Here is a 22,962-nt window from a genome sequence, read left to right as displayed (position 1 = left end):
CCACCAAATCCTTTAACCATCTTAACCACCGCGATGGGATCATCCTTCAGCTGTGTAAGCTCAAGGGGATAAAACCAGGTCTCAGGAAGGCTCCCGCTAACGTGAAGCCTTCGACACAGCAGATTAAGCAGAAAAAAAAAATCACTCCACCTCTCAAATATTTCTTCAAAAGAATTACAGGAGTGCCTCAAAAAAATGACAGGCACTCCTACTGTACCAGGAAGGAACATTTAGCAGCACAAAGCAGACTAACTGCAAACAAAAGGCCGATGCAAAATCTCAGCAGGTTACTCAGCAGGTGTGGAGAGAGGATAGAGCCAACGTCGCAAGTCACTCGGAACTTTGGTTCTATTCTCTCTCCACAGATGCTATCAGACCGGCTGTTTTTGTTCCACATTCCAGCATCCCCACCCATTGGGTGCATTCACACGACAGAAGTATTGCGCCTGGGAAAGGACACCATTGGCCTCACGGCATTCTGGGATGTCCCACGGTCAACTCCATCTTTCTTTTAAAAAGAAAAAAAAGAGGCAAGAGAGAGAAATCGTTTCCTCCGGTGGGGCAGTTCAGAACAAGGAGTCAAACCTTCAAATTAGCACCAAGTCATTTCCGCGTATGAAGAGATTTGGGAATCTGGAACTCTCCCTACCGTGGGCGGCATGGTAGCACAGTGGGTTAGCACCGCTGCTTCACAGCTCCAGGGATCTGGGTTCGATTCCTGGCTCGGGTCACTGTCTGTGTGGAGGTTGCACATCCTCCTCGTGTCTGCGTGGGTTTCCTCCACAGTCCAAAGATGTGCAGGTTAGGTTGATAGGCCATGCTAAAATTGCCCCTTAGCGTCCTGGGATGTGTAAATTAGAGGGATTAGAGGATAAATGTGTAGGGATATGGGGGTAGGGCCTGGGTGGGATTGTGTTCGGTGCAGACTCGATGGGCCGAAGGGCCTCTTTCTGCACTGTAGGGTTCTATGTTCTAAAATCTGTTGAAGCTGGGAATCGATTCCAAAACAAAAGGTTTATAGACATTTGCTTGCTAAGAGAATTAAGGGGTATGAAACCAAGCTGGATAAATAGGGGAAAAAAAAAATTTACCAGTCAAGTCTTAATAGAATGGCAAAATTGAGGGGCAGGATGGCCTCCTCCTGTCCCTGGGTCCAGAGAGTAAGGGGAGAATGTTGATCCTGGTCCTTGTTGGTGGCTAGTTACCAGATTATGGTCCCGATTCTCTGAGCCCCTCTAAATCTGGGATCTTCCAGTCCCGCCGCAGTGAGCGGAGATTTGGCTGAGTGCCAAATTCCCTGCTGGCAGCATCGGGGTGTGAGCGGCTGGAGAATTCCGACCCTACATTGCTAACGAGCAAGTAACGAATGACTTTGCAGGGGAATAAAAGGAGTCAGAATCACTTCAGAATGTGACAACTCAGCACATCTCGTGATGGTGTTTTTAAAAAGCAAGGAAAGGGCTTTATTACGCGGAAGCTTTTTCAGGCAGAGGAGACCAATGTCACTTCCATTTATAACTGCAATCAGCTGCCTGCGGACTCTCGACAACCAAGTTGATTCGGTCAGAAAGCTTGCTGGGATTTTCCAACCTCACCTGTGGTTGGGATTCTCTAGTCCTGCTGCAGTGAACTGAGTCTTGGCTGAGTGCCAAATCCTCTGTTTCGCCGGCGTTGGGGCAAACGAGATTGGGGAACCATCTAGCTTAGCTCCTGACATTGCCGCCACCTCTGACCTGATGTCGAGGTTAAACGGGCACAGCTGTACACACACACACACACACGCACACACACACACCTCCTCTCCCTAATCCCTCAGCGACAGATTGATGAGATTCCCCGCCCTACAACACAGGGGCTGCTTTTCAAATTCACTTGCATCTGATGAGCAGAACCTTGCGTTGCTCTTAATCACGTTTCCACAAATATGCCAATGAACCCAGCAAGAGTTACAGTGGCGAACAGACAGATGAAGCACTGAGACGTTGGTCTCCCGTCCAATTAGCTCCTCCCACGCTTCAGAAGGGCAACAGGTTTCCTGGATAGAAATTTGACAAGAAAATCAATGTTCCTCTCCATTGCCTATATGCTTGAGTTTTGAAGTTTCTTATGTTTAATATTTACAGGATTTTCCCTATCTACCTTCCTGATTGGATGCCAGCATCCCAGCCCTTTCTCCCTCACCCAGTGGGCCACGTAAGCTATTTGACTGCATTGGCCATCACATTCCAGGCACGTCCTTTTCCGGTTTGCAAACATCCCTGCGGAAGTGTCACTGGCTATTCCCCCCTTCAAATTCAGAGGGCACAAACAAAGATGACGACGACAACAACCCCATATATTTACCCTCCTAATGTCCCTGACACCAAGAGGCAATTTAGCATGGCCAGTCCATAAGACATCAGAGCAGAATTAGGCTATTAAGCCGATTGAATGGCGGAGCAGACTCAATCACAGCTGATATTTTTCTTATCCTCATTCTCCTGCCTTTTCCCCACAACCGCTGACCCCTCATCAATCAAGAACCTATCTATCTCTGTCTTAAAGACACTGAATGACCTGGCCTCCACGATCTTCTGTGGTAAAGAGTTCATAGATTCACCACCCTCTGGCTGAAGAAATTCCTCTTCATCTGTTTTAAAGGATTGTCCCTTTAGCCTGAGGTTGTGCCCTCTGGTTCTAGTTTTTCCTGCGAATGGAAACATCTTCTCCATGGCCACTCTATCCAGGCCTCCCAGAATCCTGTAAGTTTCAATAAGAGCCCCCCTCATCTTTCTGAACTCCAATGAGTACAGACCCAGAGTCCTCAACCGTTCCTCATCCAACATTCATTCCAGGGATCATTCTTGCGAACCTCCTCTGGATCTTTTCCAAGGCCAGCAGATCCTTCCTTAGGTACGGGGCCCAAAACTGCTCACAATACTGCAAATGGGGTCTGCCTTCCGCCAGTCAGCCAATCCTCTATCCATGCCAGGATCTTATAAGAAATAGGAGCAGGAGTAGGCCATCCAGCCCTTCGAGCCTGCCCCGCCATTCAATAAGATCATGGCTGATCTGAAGTGGATCAGTTCCGCTTTCTCCCCATAACCCTTATCACCATTATCCTTAACACTATTTTAACAGAAAATAAATCACCTCCACTGGTTCTCCTTCATCTAACTTTCTTGTTACCTCCTCAAAGAGCTATAACAGATTTGTCAGACATGATCCTCCTACTTTATCACACACTTCCAACTACTCCGCAATCTCATCTCTAATACTGGATCCTAAAATCTTGCTAATGACTGAAGTCAGGCTAACCAGTTTATAATTTCCTGTCTGCTGCCTCCCTCCCTTCTTAAACAATGGTGTTACATTGGCAACTTTCCAATCCTTTGGGACCTTTCCTGCCTCCACAATTTCCTCAGCTATCTCTTTTCGAACCCCGGGGTGTAGTCCATCCGGTCCAGGTGCTTTATCCACCTTCAGACTTTTCAATTTCTCCAGAACCTTCTCCTTAGTGACGGTCACTGCATTCACCTATGCCCCCTGACTATTCTGGAGCTCTGGCATCCCACCTAACCCGCACATCTTTGGAGTGTGGGAGGAAACCGGAGCAAACCCGTGGGAGAATGGGCAAACTCCACGGACAGCTACCCAAGCCAGGAATCGAACCCAGATCCCTGGCACTGAGAGGCAGCAGTGCTAACCACCATGCCACCCCCAAGATGTCTTAATACATTTGTCCAGCACTTCTCAATTAATCACATACTGAATGACCGTAAGAGCTAAACGCCAGTCACACCAAATGCTGGAACACAAACTCAGTCATCAACATATCCCACTTTAAAGATTGTTGTACAGTGAACTGTTTCCGGGCAGTCTCATCTCCAGGCCAGCTAACCTCAAAACCACGATGAGAAATCATAAACGGAGACCTCCCATCCCCCACAATGCACCATTTTAATACTCCCTGCACTGTTGTCTTTTGGACATCACTGTTTGGCCAACATTTATTGCCCCTTCCTAGTTGCCCTTGAGAAGGTGGTGGTGAGCTGCCTTCTTGAATCGCTGCAGTCCACGTGCTATGGGTTGACCCACAATGCCGTTAGGGAGGGCATTCCAGGATTTTTGAACCAGCGACTGCGAAGGAACAGCCGATATATTCCCAGGTCAGGATGATGGGTGGCTTGGAGGGAGACCTCCAGGTAGTGATGTTCCCAAGTATCTGCTATTCCCGTCTGTATTGTATGCAGGGTGTAGCAGGGTCAGGTGACCCAGAGGGTGAAGTAACCTGTCCGGGAAACTGCCCCTCCAGTCACTCGAGGGCTGTAGTTGTACAGATCTTCAGAAGAAACCCTACTGTTCCTGTGGCTTGCCTTTGGTGTGTGTGAGTCCTTAGGAGCTACCTCCCTGGTTATTATAGACGGAACGAGAGTCACTGCCTTGGTCCCAATTAGAAGAGGAGTGAGAATTTATTTTTCTCCACACCAGACCAGTGAAGGTACGCTGTGTCATGGGGAACATTCAGGACCGTGTGGCAGCCAGAGTAAGCGTCGGACAGACAACAGGGGTAGGAAACAGGAATTTGGATTCAGGTACCGATCGCTGAGCACGTGAGGAGTCCAGCAGTTTTCAGGGAACCGCGTTCAGTAGTGATGGGTCAGCGCAGAGGAACAGGCTTTGGGCCTAACTGCGTGAAGCTGAGAAACTAACAGAGGGTCAGTGTGGGAGGGACAGGCTTTGCTTGGGCCTAGCTGTGCGAAGATGGAGAACTGGCCAAGAGTCAGCGTGGGAAGAATAGGCTTTGGGCCTAGCCGGGTGAATGCGGTAAGCCAGTCAAGAGTCAGTGCAGGAGGAACGGGCTTTGGGCCTGGTGGCGCTGAGGCAGGAAACACTGCTGCAGCCTAAATGGCGGGAATGTTCAGGACCATTGCAGAGGAGAACCAAGGCCACCCTAACACAACGAGATTCAGCACCTTCATTACAGTGAACAGGATTGATGGCCTCCTTGTCCCAGTATTCTCGAGCACAGTGGGCAGTAAAGCACTCGGAGTCAGGAGGAATATATTACAGCCTGAGAAACCACTCAGGGAGTTGTACAAGTTATCGACAGGACACTTGGTGCCACAACTACTGAAAACTGCAGAAGGGGAAGGTTTTACCAGTGGGAGCAACTGGAAACACTCGGCACGGCTCTCAAAAGCGTGGCAGAATTCAGTGATCTTGGAGCCTTCCCACAGGAAGCACTGCGGGACCGCCTGGTTTGTGGGTTACTGCTGGAAGAAATTAGGCAAAGGCTGTTAACGGAGGAATATTTCAATTTCAGGAAGAACTTTGAGGTTGCAGTATCCATGGAACGGACTGCCGTGGAGGACGCACACTTAGGCACGAGAGCAACGGTATACAAGATGGTAAATACCCCAGGACATTAATCAAAGGCCCAGGAGGGTTGTCGGTGTGGTAACGAGGACCACACAGAGACTGAAAAGAAGAGCTCAGTGTTGGAACTGCAGGCGATCAGGGTAATTTGCCCACGACTGTAGAGTATCAGGGTCCCAGGAAGCAGCAAATCAAAAACAACCGAGCTCCACACCCAGGAGGAAGTGTTGAGTAGGCACTAAGGGGACAAGGAAATGGCAGAAAGTAAGTTCGGACAAAGGAGGAGCAGATGGAGAGATTGAAGCTTAAAAGTGAATGTGCTGTCAGTCCCTGGAGACCATGATGTGGAGATGTTGGGGTTGGACTGGATCTGGCACATTAAGAAGTCTCAATACCAGGTTAAAGTCCAATGGGTTTATTTGGGAGCAAGAGCTTTCAGAGTCTCAGGGTCCTTCATCAGGTGAGTGGGAGTTCTATTCACAAACAGGTCATATACAGACACAAAGCCAATTTACAAGATAATGGTTGGAATACGAATCTTTTCAAGTAATCAAGTCTTAAAAGTACAGACAATGTGAGTGGAGAAAGGGTTAAGCACAGGTTAAAGAGATATGTATTGTCTCCAGACAGGACAGTTAGTGAGATTTTGCAAGGCCAGGCAAGTCGCGGGGGTTACAGATAGTGTGACATGAACCCAAGATTCTGGTTGATGCTGTCCTCATGTGTGCAGAACTTGGCTATCAGTCTCTGCTCAGTGACTCTGCGCTGTCGTGTGTCATGAAGGCCACCTTGGAGAACGCTTACCCGAAGATCAGAGGCCAAATGCCCGTGACCACTGAAGTGTTCCCCAATAGGAAGAGGATTATTCCTGGTGATTGTCGAGTGATATTCATTCATCTGTTGTCGTAGCGTCTGCATGGTCTCCCCAATGTACCATGCTTCGGGACATCCTTTCCTGCAGCGTAACAGGTAGGCAATGTTGGCCGAGTCACAGAAGTATGAACCGTGTACCTGGTGAATGATGTTCTCATGCAAGATGATGGCTTCTGTGTCGATGATCCGGCATGTCTTGCAGAGGTTGCTGTGCCAGGTTTGTGTGGTGTCATGGTCACGGTTCTCCTGAAGGCTGGGTAGTTTGCTACAGACAATGGTCTGTTTGAGGCTGTAGCAACCTCAAACCTAGGAGAGGAAAGGGTCAAATTGGACTCCTCCAGAAGGACACTGCCCTCGACACTTATGCCCAAGCCATCAGGAGGTGCCAGATTCATCAGCCGCACTCAAGACAGCCACGAACGTAATCCAAGCACAATGCATCCGCACTCTCAAGGCCAATCGCAACATTGTCATCAAACCAGCAAAGGACGGGGCCATCATACTGAACAGAATGGATTACTGCAAAGAAGTGTACCGACAACTGAACAACGAGGAACACTCCAGACGGTTACCCACAGATAGGAATAAAGAACCCACCTGTCAACTCAGACTGATCAAGACATTTGGTCCGGACCATCACAGCACCCTCCTTGCTCTCATCCTACATACTCTCCGTGTTGGAGATCTCTACTGCCTCCTGAAGATACACAAGGCCAAATCACCTAGCCGTCCCATCGTATCGGGCAATGGGGCCCTGTGTGAGAACCTCTCCGGCTCTGTTGAGGGCATCCTGAAACCCATTTGTACAAAGAACCCTCAGTTTTTATCGCGATACTACGGACTTCCTACAGAAACTCAGCACACGTGGAGCAGTTAAACAGGAGAACTCCTTGTCACAATGAATGTCTCAGTGCTCTACACCTGCATCCCCCACGATGATAACATTGCTGCAACTGCCTCGGTACTCAACGGCAACAACTGTCAATCTCCAGATGCAATTCTACAGCTCACCGCTTCATCCTGGACCACAATGTCTTCACCTTCAACAATCAGTTCTCCATCCAGACACACAGAACAGCCATGGGGACCAAATTCGCATCTCAATATGCCAATATCTTCATGCACAGGCTCAAACAAGACCTCTTCACTGCACAGGACCTTCAACCGATGCTACACACTAGATAAATCGATGACATTTTCTTCCTTTGGCCTCATGGTGAACAATCACTGAAACAACTATACAATGACATCAACAAGTTCCATCCCACCATCAGACTCACCATGGACTACTCTCCAGAATCGGTTGCATTCTTGAACACACGCATTTCCGTTAAGGACTCACCTCAGCACCTCACTACCGCAAGCCCACAGATAACCTCACGATGCTCCACTTCTCCAGCTTCCACCCTAAACATGTTAAAAGGAGCCACCCACTACGGACAAGCCCTCTATATACACAGGATCTGCTCAGATGAGGAGGATCACAAGAGACCTCTAGTCGCTAAAGCCACCGTCATAGGAATAGGATATGGCGCTCGATTCATCGATTGACAGTTCCGATGCGCCACAGCGAAAAACTGCACCAATCTCCTCAGAAGACAAACATGGGACATGGTGGACAGAGTACCCTTCATCATCCAGTATCTCCCCGGAGCAGAGAAGTTATGACATCTCCTCCAGAGCCTTCAACATGTCATTGGTGAGATGTTCATCTTCATCAAAGCCATCCCCACACCCCCACTTCTTGCCTTCAAAGAAACTGCACAACCTCAAACAGACCATTGTCCACAGCGAACTACCCAGCCTTCAGGAGAACAGTGACCACAATACCACACAACCCTGCCACAGCAACCTCTGCAGGACATGCCGGATCATTGACACGGATGCCATCACCTCATGCGAGAACATCCACCAGGTACACGGTACATACTCTTGTAACTCGGCCAATGTCATCTACCTGATACGCTGCGGGAAAGGATGTCACAAGGCATTCCCTTCCAGTTGGGAAACACTTCGACAGACCCAGGCATTCGGCCTCTGATCTTCGGGTAAGCCGTGTGTAGCGTTCCTGGTTGTCCAGTTGTCGGTACACTGTTTTGCAGTAATCCATTCTCCAAGGCGGTCTTCACGACACATGACAACGCAGAGTCGCTGAGCAGAAACCGATAGCTAAGTTCCACACACAAGGACAGCCTCAACCAGGATCTGGGATTCATGTCACACTATCGGTAACCCCCACGACTTTCCTGGGCTTGCAAAATCTCACTAACTGTCCTGTCTGGAGACAAGACACATCTCTTTAACCGCTGCTTAACCCTCTCTCCACTCACATTGTCTGTACCTTTAAGACACGATTACCTGTAAAGACTCACATTCCAATCATTGCCTTGTAAATTGAGTTTGTGTCTTTATATGCCCTGTTTGTGACCAGAACTCCCACTCACCTGATGAAGGGGCAGCCAGCACTCCGAAAGCTCATGCTGCCAAATAATCCTGTTGGACTTTAACCTGGTGTTGTGAGACTTCTTACAGTGCATGAAGATGCAGAGTGGTTAAAGTGGAAAGGAAGATGGCAAGGACAAAAGCTGATCCAGGGATGGCAGCAGGTACAGATGCCAAGATGGGGACGGCAGCGTTGTTGATTCTGGAATCCACATACAAAGAGAAACTGAATCATCTTCCCTTGAAATCTATGAATATTGTTCTGAGAACATTTACAGATCAGGTGGTGCCTTTGAAGGGTTGTGTGTCCATCATGGTGCAGCTGAGGGACCAGTGTACACATCTTGTAGGTCGGAAAAGGGAATTCTCCTGCATTGTTTGGAAGGGCTGCGAAGAAGAAATTGAAACTAAATTGGGAAGTAGCAAACTCACTCTCAGAAGCTCATTGGGGCCTGGATGAAATATTGGGCAGATACCAGGAGGTGTTAAGGAGGGGAGATGCAAGGTGTGAATGTGAAGTTACAGCTGATCACATCTATTTAATGTCAAATGAATTTTATTACTGTCTGTAATGTGTAAATACTTAATTAATTTTGTTATGGTTCAGGTCAGGAACTCCAAAGTGTTTTATGGAACCCGCTTGGATCATATGTTTTGCATCTTGAATTTGGCTAGGATAAGCATGATAGGTTTCACTTTGGGTATGATTCAAAAGACCCACTGGGGAGCTTTTACCAAACAAATCTTATTTAAAAATACAGTTAACATGTATAGCAAGAACTCTTATCAGTTACAAATAAGAAAGAGAACAACCACTATAATGTATAACCCTTAACAAATATATCGAATGTGTTCCAAACATCCTTTTCACATGTTCAACACAGCAAAGACTAATGCTCATGTAATACTGGACTTGAGTCCTTTGGATAAAGGTCTGCAGGTTTCTCATTAGACTCAGAACACTTTGAAGTCAGAACAGCTTCTCAAAACACTACGGACTCTCGGCAACTTACTGACAGCAGGTTCCCCCTACAGAAAGTTAAGACCTTGCTTTCAGATGATCAGCAGAATTTTCAAAACCAGAGACTTTGTTTCAGCTTGATGCCCCTTCTAAAACTAAAACTCAAACTACCGTTTCAACTGAAAACAAAAGAACTCCTGTCACTTGACCTGCCAAACAGGTTTTCTCCTAACAATGCAGAGTCGCAAACAGCCCAGTTAATATAAACAAGCCCCCATTTAAGCAGCAAAAGACTCCCATAGACAATCCAGCAACAATGAAAACAATAAACTGCGAAAAGTTTGCTCTCAACCGCAGAGTACTTAATTCTTTTACAAAACCACTTCCTAAAAGTACATTAATGCCACACCTCCACCTTTATGAAAAAAAAGAACCATCAATCTTTAAAGGTGGTTTCATTTTTCAAATCCTTTGTTTGCTCCAGATCTGCACCAGCACTTTCTGCACTCTCTTTGGCAAAGACACACAGCAGATTCCTTCCTTGGTTTTGGAATCCATTTCGACCATGGTTCCACAAAACACTACGGCAGTTACGCTGATGTAAAAACCAGTATAATTCACTCAAACACCAGCCATGTGCAGTGTGATTTCACTGGACATCCACATCGCTGCTCACATTATAGAATCATTATGCCAGCAGCTCATTTTCGACGATGGTACATTTTTGACAAAAACAGTCTGATCTCAAGTTGTTGTCATTTCCACTGATCCACACCATTACAACAATTCTATTCCTCAAACTCCTGTTTCAGATCACACATATCTCTTGATTCACCCACACTTCCCTCTGCATCAAAGGAGAGCTGCTTTTCCTGCAATTTATCTTCAGGCAATTTGAACAACTCAGGGACAAGTTCCAAAACAGTCAACTTGACTTGTGTCTGTCTCCACACCTGTTCTCTTTCTTGGTTCACATCATTGTCCAGTAACTGGTTCTCTTTCTCCACCAGTTTTATTGATCAAAATTTGCATCTCAGACTGAATAAATATCAGCTTTTCCATCTGAACCCGTGTCAACTTGAAAAGGTCAACAAGGATGTTGTTTAATTGGAACAGCATTTCCCATATTTATCTTACTCGCAATTATCTTAACACTTCCCAGTGTCTTTCCACATATTTGTCCATTTGATATTAATAACTCTTTCAGGTCAGTTCTACTTTCTTCTGGAAAGTAATTCAGTAATTTATCCCAACTTTTAATAACGTGGTCATACAGTGTACGTAGAACCCTACAGTGCAGAAACAGGCCCTTCGGCCCATCGAGTCTACACTGACCACAATCCCACCCAGGCCCTACCCCACATATACATTTACCCACTAATCCCTCTAACCTACACATCCCAGGACACTAGGGGGCAATTTTTTTTCGCATGGCCAATCAACCTAACCCGCACATCTTTGGACTGTGGGAGGAAACCTGAGCACCCGGAGGAGACCCACACAGACACGAGGAGAATGTGCAAACTCCACACGGACACTGACCCAAGCCGGGAATAGAACCCAGGACCCTGGAGCTGTGAAGCAGCCGTGCTACACACTGGGCCACCCAATTGGTCATTATCCAATTTAATTTGAGGAATGTTAAATTCAGAGTCATCTGGATTCAGTTCTTCCCTCTGGAGTTATAACCACTAAAACACCCTCCTTCTATTTTCCTTCCCTATCAAAATAACTTCTAATCACATTCACAGGGTAGACTGAGTTTTTCTTCTATCTGGTGTTCTAATCAATAATTCACCTCACTCAATTTCCTTTCAATTCAATAAGGCCCACTAAACCTTGCTTTTAAAAGGTTCACCTACCACTGGTAACAATACCAAGACTTTATAACCACCAGCAAAACTATGAATTTTCGATTTCTTATCCACTTTCTGTTTTATCACATGCTGTGTCACTTTTAAAAATGTTTTCTAACCAATTCACCTCCTCTCTTCAACCTCTCCCTAAAGTTTGGCAGAAAGTCCAATAAAGTAATCTCAGAATGCTCACTCCAACATCTCCTTAAATCAATTTAAGTGGTTCCCTTACCCTCATGACCAAAAATCAATTCAAATTGATTGAATTTGATAGACTCATTAGATGCACTCCGAATTGCAAAGAGCACAAAACGGAATTCCCGTAGCCCAATCCACTGGATAATTTTGACAATAAACTCTCAACATGGTCTTTAAAAGTTTGATGCCACCTCTCTGGTGCTCCTTGCAATTCTGGATGGTACGCAGTTGATTTAAGTCATTTCATTCCTGTTATATCCATAACCACCATGAGTAACTTTGATGTAAAATTTGATCCTTGATCTGATTGTATTTCTGTGGGTGGTCCATATCTAGTAAAAAAATTTGAAGTAGTTCCTTTTAGCTGTAATATTATGTAATGGAATGGCCTCTGGAAAGCTGATAGACACATCCATTATGGTCAATAGATATCGATTCCCAATTTTTGTTTTAGGGAAGGTTCCTATGCAATCAATTAAGACCCTTATAAAATGCTGGAATGGGTATCAAGGGTGCTGGTTTCATCATCGCTAAGGTTTCCCTATCACTTGACATGTGACAAGACCGACAGAATTTAACTACGTCTTTATGCAGTCCAGGCCAATAAAAATTTTTGTATTTTAACTTGAGTGTCCTTACCCCCCAGATGACCTCCTACTCTAATCTCATGTGCTTCTCGCAACAGCTCCTTTCTATTCCCTACCAGCAATACCACCTGATGATGAACTTCCGCCCACGTTTCATCCATCTGAATATGTAAAGATCTCCATTGCCTCATTAAGACATCATTTATAAAAGGTAATAACATTCTGCTATGCACTCAGATTCCTCTTCTGTGTACACGTTCTGATACAACTTGTTTTATTTCTATATCTTTCTGTTGTAACTCTGCCAATGCCCGCAAACTAAAAATATCCACTTCACCCTCCACCTGTTTTTGTTCTTTTCCAACCATCTGATCAAAAATCATTCCTGATAATTGAACTTCAACTTCATTATCTTTGATTTCTCCTCTTGTCTTAATCTGTGACTGTGACCTTGTTCCTGCCTAATCAGGAAAAATCCCAGGATACGCATCCTTCAACAACCCAGTTGTTTGATTTTCCCCTGGCTTTTAAACCACGGTTGGCATCACTCCCATCTGTGATTCAACTATACCATTACCCAAGATAAGCTGTATTCCCGGACAAGACACTTTCTCTATTATTCCTACTACCATTTCATCACTCTTTCACTGGACTCTCCAACCTCACTTTACACAATGGAACACGACTCTCCTCACCCTGAATTCCACATAGTATCACCTTTTTTGACTTCTTCCAAACTACATAACTCCTCACTTCGTAGCATCAAAAGGTAAATAGGATGGTGAAAAAGGCATATGGCACATTCGATGTCATCGGAGCATAGATTACAAAAAAATGATGGAGTTAGATAGAAGTTTGGTGAGGCCACAGCTGGAGCACTGTGTGCAGTTCTGGTCGCCACATTACAGAAAGAACACACTGGAGGGGACACAGGAGATTCAGCAGGATGCTGCCTGGGACGGAACATTTAAGTTATGAAGAGAGGTCGGATAGGCTTGAGTTGTTTTCGTTGGGAGCAGAGAAGACTGAGGGGGTGATCTGATCGAGGTGTGTAAGATTATGAGGGACATGGACAGACCGGATAAGGAGCAGCTGTTTCCCTTTGCTAAAAAGGTCAGTTATGAGAGGGTACAAGTAGAAAGTGAGGGGTGGGAGATTTGGGGGGCATTCCAGGAAATATATTTTACTCAGGACGGTGGTGACATCTGGAATGTGCTGCCTGGGGACCGTGGAGGAGGCGGGATGCCTCACATCCTTTAAAAAAAAGGTACCTGGGTGAGTATGTGGCACAGCATAACATTCAAGGCCATGGGCCAAGTGCTGGCAAGTGGGATTAGGTGGGCAGCTCAGGGCCTTTCATGCATTGGTTCAGACTCAATGGGCCGAAGGGCCTCTTCTGCATTGTGGGATTCTGTGACTCCATGAAAGATTGGCTTGTTCCCAAATCTCTTCAAATTTTAACATCTTTACCTACCCCCCCATGAGTAAACTTTACACACACAAATAAATTCTTTACAGGGATCTGGCACCTTCTTGTCAATCAATTCCTGGCCAGACTGGGCATTCCTTTTGCTTCCACTGGACTTCCCTTTAGTAAGAACATAAGAAATAGGAGCAGGAGTAGGCCATCTGGCCATTCGAGCCTGCCCCACCATTCAATAAGATCATGGCTGATCTGTCGTGGCTCAGTTCCACATTCCCACCCTCTTCCCATAACCCTTAATCCCCTCGCTTATCAAAAACCCATCAACCCACGTCTTAAAAATATTTAGCGAGGCAGCCTCCACCACTTCAACGGGCAGAGAATTCCAGAGATTCACCACCCTTTGAGTGAAGAAGTTCCTCAACTCCGTTCTAAACCGCCCCCCCTTTATCTTGAGGCTGTGCCCCCTAGTCCTACTGTCCTTTCTGAGCGGGAAGAGTCTCTCCACCTCTATCCTATCCATCCCATTCATCATCTTATATGTCTCAATGAGATCTCCCCTCATTCTTCTAAACTCTAACGAGTACAAGCCTAGTTTATTCAGCCTCTCCTCATAGCTCAACCCCCTCAACTCCGCCATCAGCCTAGTAAACCTCCTCTGCACTCCCTCCAAGGCCAAAATATCCTTGCGTAAGTGCGGCGCCCAAAACTGCACACAGTACTCCAGCTGCGGCCTCACCAATGCCCTATACAGCTGCAGCAAGACCTCTCTACTTTTATATTCAATCCCCCTCGCTATGAAGGCCAGCATCCCATTCGCCTTCCTGACCACCTGCTGCACCTGCAAGCTGGGTTTTTGCGACTCATGCACAAGGACCCCGAGGTCCCTCTGCACCGTCGCCTGCTGCAGTTTTTCGCCACATAAGTAATAGTCCTTCCTACCATTCTTCCTACCAAAGTGGACCACCTCACACTTGCCAACATTAAATTCCATTTGCCAGTTCCTGGCCCATTCGCCCAGCCTATCTAGATCCTTCCGCAGACTCTCCACACCCTCCACGCAATTTGCCGTTCCACCAGCCTTGGTGTCATCAGCAAATTTCGACACCCTACACTCGGTTCCCTCCTCCAGATCATCTATATAAATGGTAAATAGCTGAGGCCCCAACACTGACCCCTGGGGCACTCCACTAGTCACCAACCGCCAATCCGAATAGCACCCATTGACCCCCACTCTCTGCCTCCTATTTGACAACCAATCCTCATTCCACGCTAACACCCTACCCCCAACTCCATGCCCCCTTTTCTTCTGCAATAACCTCTTGTGAGGTACCTTGTCAAACGCCTTCTGAAAATCAAGAAAAACCACATCCACCGGCTCTCCTCTATCCACCGCCCTAGACACATCCTCATAGAACTCCAATAAATTTGTCAGACACGACTTCCCCTTAACGAAACTGTGCTGCATCTGCTCTATCAAGCAATTCCCCTCAAGATCACTTTAACAAACCACACTGGCTTATCCTATTTTACCATATCAGTCTTCCCAGTGCTCTTCTTTAACCCCCAACACTGCGACTTTATATGGCATAATTTATTATGGTAAAAATAGTTAAGGCTTTTCGTTTCACTTCCACCTCCTGGATTTCCCTTTTGAACCTGAGGTACACTCTCTGTACCACCTGCCACAAGATCTCCTTTACCTCCTGAAGATTTCTCTTTTCCCCAGTTTCTATCACAGGCTGCAACTGCTGTCATAAAGCAAACTTTGATTTATGAACTAATTCATAATCATCTGCCATTTCTGCTGCTAACCTTGCAGTTTTACACATTTGCATTTCTAACACTAAGTTCAAATTGTCTTTCCAGTTTCTGAAGTTCTAATTCTCTCTCTTCCTTCTGCCTGGGCTATCCCTTCCATTTCTTTTTCCTTTTTGTAATTCAAATTGTTTCAATTCTTTTTGCTCGCTGTTCCTCTTTTTTTTGTTTTTCCTGCATCCCTTTCTTAGGCTTTCGCTACTTTCTCTCTTTCCTTCAACTTCAGGCTGCTTTCATTCTTTCTCATGTTAAAGCTGTTTTGTCTGTAATTGAATTCTAGCCATTTCCAAACGATTGACTGTTTTTCTGGCCATTTTAACTGCCGGGCTATCACCACAATTATCCCTCCCTTTCCTTAAAGGGTCAGGTAATGTCAACTGAAATCTTTTTGCCAATTCCACAAGCTTTTAGTCACCTTTCTTAAATCACCCTGCATAACTTCCTCTGCCCCCAAGGACTTCTTAGCCTCTGAAAGAGCATTATTCCACAAGGCATTCCCTATTTAAAGCTGAATATAACACCTGAAAACACCAATATGCTCACTACTCAGAGTTCAATAATACCAAATCAATCAAGAAATATACATCTTAATCCCGTAAGATTGTCATGGTTCAGGTCAGAGACTTCAGTGTTTTATGGAACCTGCCTGGATCATAAGAACATAAGAACATAAGAAATAGGAGCAGGAGTAGGCCATCTAGCCCTTCGAGCCTGCCCCGCCATTCAATAAGATCATGGCTGATCTGTCGTGGCTCAGTTCCACTTTCCCGCCCTCTCCCCATAACCCTTAATCCCCTCTCTTATCAAGAACCCACCAACCCGCTTCTTAAAAATATTTAGCGAGGCAGCCTCCACCACTTCAACGGGCAGAGAATTCCAGAGATTCACCACCCTTTGAGTGAAGAAGTTCCTCCTCAACTCCGTTCTAAACCGCCTCCCCTTTATCTTGAGGCTGTGCCCCCTAGTCCGACTGTCTTTTTTGAGCGGGAAGAGTCTCTCCACCTCTATCCTATCCATCCCATTCATCATCTTATATGTCTCAATGAGATCTCCCCTCATTCTTCTAAACTCTAACGAGTACAAGCCTAGTTTATTCAGCCTCTCCTCATAGCTCAATCCCCTCAACTCCGGTATCAGCCTAGTAAACCTCCTCTGCTTCTTGAAAAGTTTTGCTTCTTGAATCTGGCCAGGATAAGCATGATAGGTTTCACTTTGGGTATGATTCAAAAGACCCACTTGGGAGCTTTTATCAAATGAAGTTTTATTTAAGAATGCAGTTAACATGTATAGTAACATAATTGGCAAGAACTTTTATCAATCATGAAGAACCACTATAATGTATAACCCTTAACAAATATCAAATCAAACCCATAGACAAAAGACACTTTTCACAGATTTAGCACAGCAAAGACTAATGTCCACGTAATACTAGACTTGGATCCTTTGGATGAAGCCTGCAGTTCTCTATCTAGAGTCAGAATAGCTTTCCAAAACACCAGGGACACTCGGCAATCCGCCAACAGCTGATTTTCCCCTTCAGAAAAGGCTTTCAGATGACCAACAGAATTTCCAAACCCAGAGAGTGAGACTTCTATTCAGTTCCTAAAAACTAAAACTCAAACTGCCAGCTCCAAACTGAGAACGAAAAAAAACTCCCATCACCTGACCTGCCAACCAGGTTTTCTCTGAACAATGCAGAGTCAAAAACATCCCAGTAAAAATAAAACAACTCCCCGTTTAAGCAGCAATAAAAAAAGTCTCTCGCAGACAGCCTGGCAACAACAGAAACAAACTGAAAAAAGTGTGTGTTTACAGCTGCAGAGTACATGATTAAAAAAAACTTAAAAAGGTTCAGTAATGTCAGAGTATTCCTGGGTGTGGTTTGCTATTTTGACCATGTAAATAGTTTATTGTGATGGGGATTGCTATTTAGAAGGGAGAAGTGTTATGTATGTAGAGTCGTAGCCCCTTTAAGAGGCTAGGTCAGGTGACCTGCTTGGGAAACTGCCCCTACACCACTCGAGGGTTGGAGCGTGAGTTGTACAGACCTTCAAGTAAACCTACTGTTCCTGTAGCTTGCCTTTGGTGTGACTTCTGAAGCAACCTCCCCAGTAGTTACAGAGTTAACATCATCCTAGATGGTAGTGGTGGTGGGTTTGGAAGGTGCTGCCTAAAGATCTATGGTGAATTACTGCAGTGCATCTTGTAGATGGTACACACTGCTGCTACTGAGTGTCGGTGGTGGAGGGAGTGGATGTGGTGCAAATCAAGCAGGCTGCTTTGTCCTGGATGGTGTCAGTCTTCTTGGGCAGCACGGTAGCACAGTGGTTAGCACTGCTGCTTCACAGCTCCAGGGACCTGGGTTCGATTCCTGGCTCGGGTCACTGTCTGTGTGGAGTTTGCACATTCTCCTCGTGTCTGCGTGGGTTTCCTCCCACAGTCCAAAGATGTGCGGGTTAGGTTGATTGGCCATGCTAAGAAATTGCCCCTTAGTATCCTGGGATATGTAGGTTAGAGGGATTAGTGGGTAAAATATGTAGGGATATGTGGGGTAGGGCGTGGGTGGGATTGTGGTTGGTACAGACTTGATGGGCCGAAGGGCCTCTTTCTGCACTGTAGGGTTCTAATGATTCTTGAGTGCTGTTGGAGCTGCACCCATCCAGGCCAGTGGGGAGAATTCCATCACACTCCTGAATTGTGCCTTGTAGATGATGGACAGACTTTGGAGCATCAGGAGGTCAGTTACTCGCTGCAGTCTCAAATTTTGATTTCTAAAGGCTGATATCAAATTGTCCGCCTCGGAGAAAGCTCTAAAAAGACTCGTTATTCACGAATAGGATTCCGTCCACTTCTAATATCACTGATGCAGCTCACAGGATCCACACCCCAGAACACAAAATTCAAGTTGACACTCCCAGTACGACTGGGAGGGAGGAGTCGATCAAACTGGGAGGGCCATCTTTTTGAAGTAACATTAAACCCACTCTATCCTCCCAGTGGACGCCAAAGACTCTGTGGCTACCCTTAGAAGGAACTGCTCTCCTTGCTTCCCAAAAATGTTTATCCTTCAACCCAGAACAGGTGGTGTTCTGGACGTAGTTTGGCTGCCAGATTTCCTTAGATAGAATCCCAACAGTTCAGAAGGTGGTAATTCAGCCCATCGAGTCTGCACTGACTCTCTAACAGAGCCTCTTACCCAGGCCCTATCCCTGTCACTCCACATATTTGTCCTACTAATCCATTCCCCCCCCCACACCTCCCCGTAGCAGAGCAGACTCGATGGATCGAATGGCCTAATTCTGCTCCTATATCTTACGGACCCAATGAAGTGCAAACCTTTCCAACTGGTCCTGCTTGGGAAACCAGCCCGGGTCCAGTAACCTGACAGAATGTGCATTTGCTGACATTCCCATCGTCCCTCCATTTCAAATCTAAGTAAAAGGAGCGGGATCTTCATTTTCTCCACATAGAAAAAAGGGGCAGAAAGAGGCCATTCAGTCCCTCAAGTCTGCTCTGCCAGGCAGCTGCATTGACTTCCCTACTTCCATATTCCATTCCCCTTGCAATAAATGCCAACATTCCATTTGCCTTTGCATACTAACTTTTTGTGATATACTCCAGTGAATAGAGGCCCAACCCATCCTCATTAAGACAACCCCCTTTAACAGTTCTCTGAACTACAAGGTACCTCACAGGAGGTTATTGCAGAAGGTCAGGGGGCATGGAGTTGGGGGTAGGGTGTTAGCGTGGATAGAGGATTGGTTGTCAAATAGGAGGCAGAGAGTGGGGGTCAATGGGTGCTATTCGGATTGGCGGTTGGTGACTAGTGGAGTGCCCCAGGGGTAGATGCTGGGGCCTCAGCTATTTACCATTTATATAGATGATCTGGAGGAGGGAACCGAGTGTATGGTGTCGAAATTTGCTGATGACACCAAGATTGGTGGAAAGGCAAATTGTGCAGAGGGTGTAGAGAGCCTACAGAAGGATCTAGATAGGCTGGGCGAATGGGCCAGGAAATGGCAAATGGAATTTAATGTTGGCAAGTGCGAGGTGGTCCACTTTGGTAGGAATAATGGTAGGAAGGATTATTACTTATGTGGCAAAAAACTGCAGCAGGCGACGGTGCAGAGGGACCTTGGGGTCCTTGCGTATGAGTCGCAAAAACCCAGCTTGCAGGTGCAGCAGGTGGTCAGGAAGGCGAATGGGATGCTGGCCATCATAGCGAGGGGGATTGAATATAAAAGTAGGGAGGTCTTGCTGCGGCTATATAGGGCATTGGTGAGGCTGCAGCTGGAGTACTGTGTGCAGTTTTGGGCGCCGTACTTACGCAAGGATATTTTGGCCTTGGAGGGACTGCAGAGGAGGTTTACTAGGCTGATGCCGGAGTTAAGGGGGTTGAGCTATGAGGAGAGGCTGAATAAACTAGGCTTGTACTCGTTAGAGTTTAGAAGAATGAGGGGCGATCTCATTGAGACGTATAAGATGATGAATGGGATGGATAGGATAGAGGTGGAGAGACTCTTCCTGCTCAGAAAGGACAGTAGGACTAGGGGGCACAGCCTCAAGATAAAGGGGGGGCGGTTTAGAACGGAGTTGAGGAGGAACTTCTTCACTCAAAGGGTGGTGAATCTCTGGAATTCTCTGCCCGTTGAAGTGGTGGAGGCTGCCTCGCTGAATATTTTTAAGACGCGGGTTGATGGGTTTTTGATGAGAGAGGGGATTAAGGGTTATGGGGAGAGGGCGGGAAAGTGGAACTGAGCCACGACAGATCAGCCATGATCTTATTGAATGGCAGGGCAGGCTCGAAGGGCTGGATGGCCTACTCCTGCTCCTATTTCTTGTGTTCTTATGTACATCCTGAGGCCAAAACTTTGCACAAGACTTCAGTTGCAGTCTCACTGATGCCCTATTTTCATATTCCAACTCCCCCCGCTCCTCCGTTGAAATAAATGCCAAAATTCCATCCCTCTTTCCAATTCCCTGCTCTATCTGCCAGCCAATGTTGTAACTCTGCCAAATTTGTCTTCAGTCACAATCCATCCACACCCCCGCTTTACAGACTTCTGGTATCATCCTCACAACTTGGTTTCCAACCCTGTACTTGTATCAACAGAAAACGCAGCTGCAACACAAGTCAGTTCTTTCACCCAAGTCACGGAATCTACGATGCAGACAGAGGCCATTTGGCCCGTCGAGTCTGCAGCAACATCAATCCCACCCAGGTTCTATTCCGTAACCCCACACAGTCCCCTGACACTAAAGGGGCAATTTATCATGGCTAAATCGACCTAACTCGCACACCTTTGGTCACTCAGGCCCAGCACAAGTGAAGCTCGTGGTATTCCAACAGTTACAATGTGCCAACCTGAAAATTACTCATTTATGGCAACTTCCTTGCTCGGCACGGTAGCAGTGGTTAGCACTGCTGCTTCACAGCTCCAGGGTCCTGGGTTTGATTCCCGGTTTGGGTCACTGTGTGTGGAGTTTGCACGTTCTCCTCGTGTCTGCGTGGGTTTCCTCCCACAGTCCAAAGATGTGGGAGTTAGGTTGATTGGCCATGCTAAGAAATTGCCCCTTAGTGTCCAGGGATGCGTAGGTTAGAGGGATTAGTGAGTATAATATGTAGGGATATGGGGGTAGGGCCTGGTTGGGATTGTGTTTGGTGCAGACTCGATGGGCTGAAGGGCCTCTTTCTGCCCTGTAGGGTTCTATGATTCTTTAGCCAATGCTTTTTCCAGGCTAATATATCACCCCAATTGCTCACTTTTCGGGCATCAGCCATTCCTGTAGCATCTTAGCAAATTTAGAAGTCCAAATTCAGGACATCAACCACTTCCTCTTTACCCACCCTGCCTGTTACATCCTCAAAAGAAATTGATTAAATTCATTGAACACGATTTCCCTTCCACAAAGTCCCGCTACTTCTAACAGCGACTCCTACTGCTGAAATTCTAACATTACTAGACAAGATGTTCTCAAGGGTGAGGGGGTCCAGAACCAGGAGTCATAGTCTATGGATAAGAGGTAAACCTTTTAGAGAGGAGGAGAAATTTCTTCACCCAGTTAGCCTGTGAAATTCAGAACCACAGAAAGCAGTTCAAACCGGAGATGAGGGGGTTAGCTTATGAGGAGAGATTGAGCAGACTGGGTCTGTACTCAGAGTTTAGAAGGCTGAGGGGGGGATCTTATAGAGACTTACAAGATAATGAAGGGGACGGATAGGGTAGAGGTAGAGAGATTCTTTCCACTTAGAAAGGATAGCAGGACTAGAGGGCACAGCCTCAAGATAAGGGCGGGGGGGTAGTTTAGAACGGAGTTGAGGAGGAACTTCTTCACTCAAAGGGCGGTGAATCTCTGGAATTCTCTGCCCATTGAAGTGGTGGAGGCTGCCTCGCTAAATATATTTAAGTCACGGGTAGATAGGTTTCTGATAGACAAGGGAATTAAGGGTTATGGGGAGAAAGCGGGAAAGTGGAACTGATCCACTTCAGATCAGCCATGATCTTATTGAATGGCGGGGCAGGCTCGAAGGGCTAGATGGCCTACTCCTGCTCCTATTTCTTATGTTCTTAAGAAAAACATTATACGTTTTCAAGAATGAATTAGATGTAGCTCTTGGGTGAAGGGGGTCAGTGGATATGGAAAAGTAGGGGAGGGGCGGGGGCGCAGATGAGGAGATCAGGCTATTCAATTGGATGATCAGCCATCATCATAATGAACAGCACAGCAGGCTCGATGGGCTGAATGGCCTACTTCTACTTTCTATGTTCTTAACAATAGATTCTAGCCAACTGATGTTACGCCAACTGGCCTGTGTTCATGCCTTCCATTTCCCCCACTGTCACATTTATGGTTGGAACCATTCCAGAACGTAGAGAATTTGGGAGGGCTAAACCAATGGATTTACTATCTTAGTTGCCATTTCCTTTAAGACCCAAAGATGCAGCCAGCAGATCCAGGGACGCTCAGCCTTCAGCCCATTGCCTTCCTGGTAACTCTACTCCAGTGATAACAATTTCCTCCCTGCCTCGTGCCCCCTGCCTTTCCATTGTCTTAGAGATGCTTTTTCCATGTTGTCTACCCTGAGGACAGATACAAAATACTTGTTCTAAGTCTCTGCCATTTCCTTGCTTCCCATTATTAATTTCCCTGTCTGTAAGGGAACAAACTAAATATTTATACGCTTGCAGGAGCTTGAACATTTTTTGATCATTTTCTCCCAGAAATCAAAAAATAAGAGACAGGAATTGAAGTATAGAATCCCTACAGTGCAGAAAGCGACCATTGGGCACATTGACCCAGGCCCATCCCATAACTCTACACATTTAGCATGGGCCAATTCACCTAACTTGCAGATCTGTGGACTTTGCTGGTTGATAAAGTTTTCCTGATTTTCTGGGCTGTCACTTATCTTTACAACCTGCACTTTTAATGTTATACCATCCT

General features: G+C 46.2%; 1 protein-coding gene across 2 annotated transcripts in view; it reads right to left on the bottom strand.

Annotated features, from left to right (window-relative positions):
• Window positions 1-22,962, bottom strand: part of LOC145341169 (TRAF2 and NCK-interacting protein kinase-like) — a 209,296-nt gene that overhangs the window by 159,902 nt on the left and 26,432 nt on the right. The gene's annotated exons all lie outside the window — the stretch shown is intronic.

Source organism: Carcharhinus amblyrhynchos, chromosome 3 (assembly GCF_965287045.1).
Source record: "Carcharhinus amblyrhynchos chromosome 3, sCarAmb.v2.hapA, whole genome shotgun sequence".
NCBI lineage: Eukaryota > Metazoa > Chordata > Chondrichthyes > Carcharhiniformes > Carcharhinidae > Carcharhinus > Carcharhinus amblyrhynchos.
Note: the sequence above shows the minus strand (reverse complement) of the source record. Positions and strands in the feature narration are given on the sequence as shown.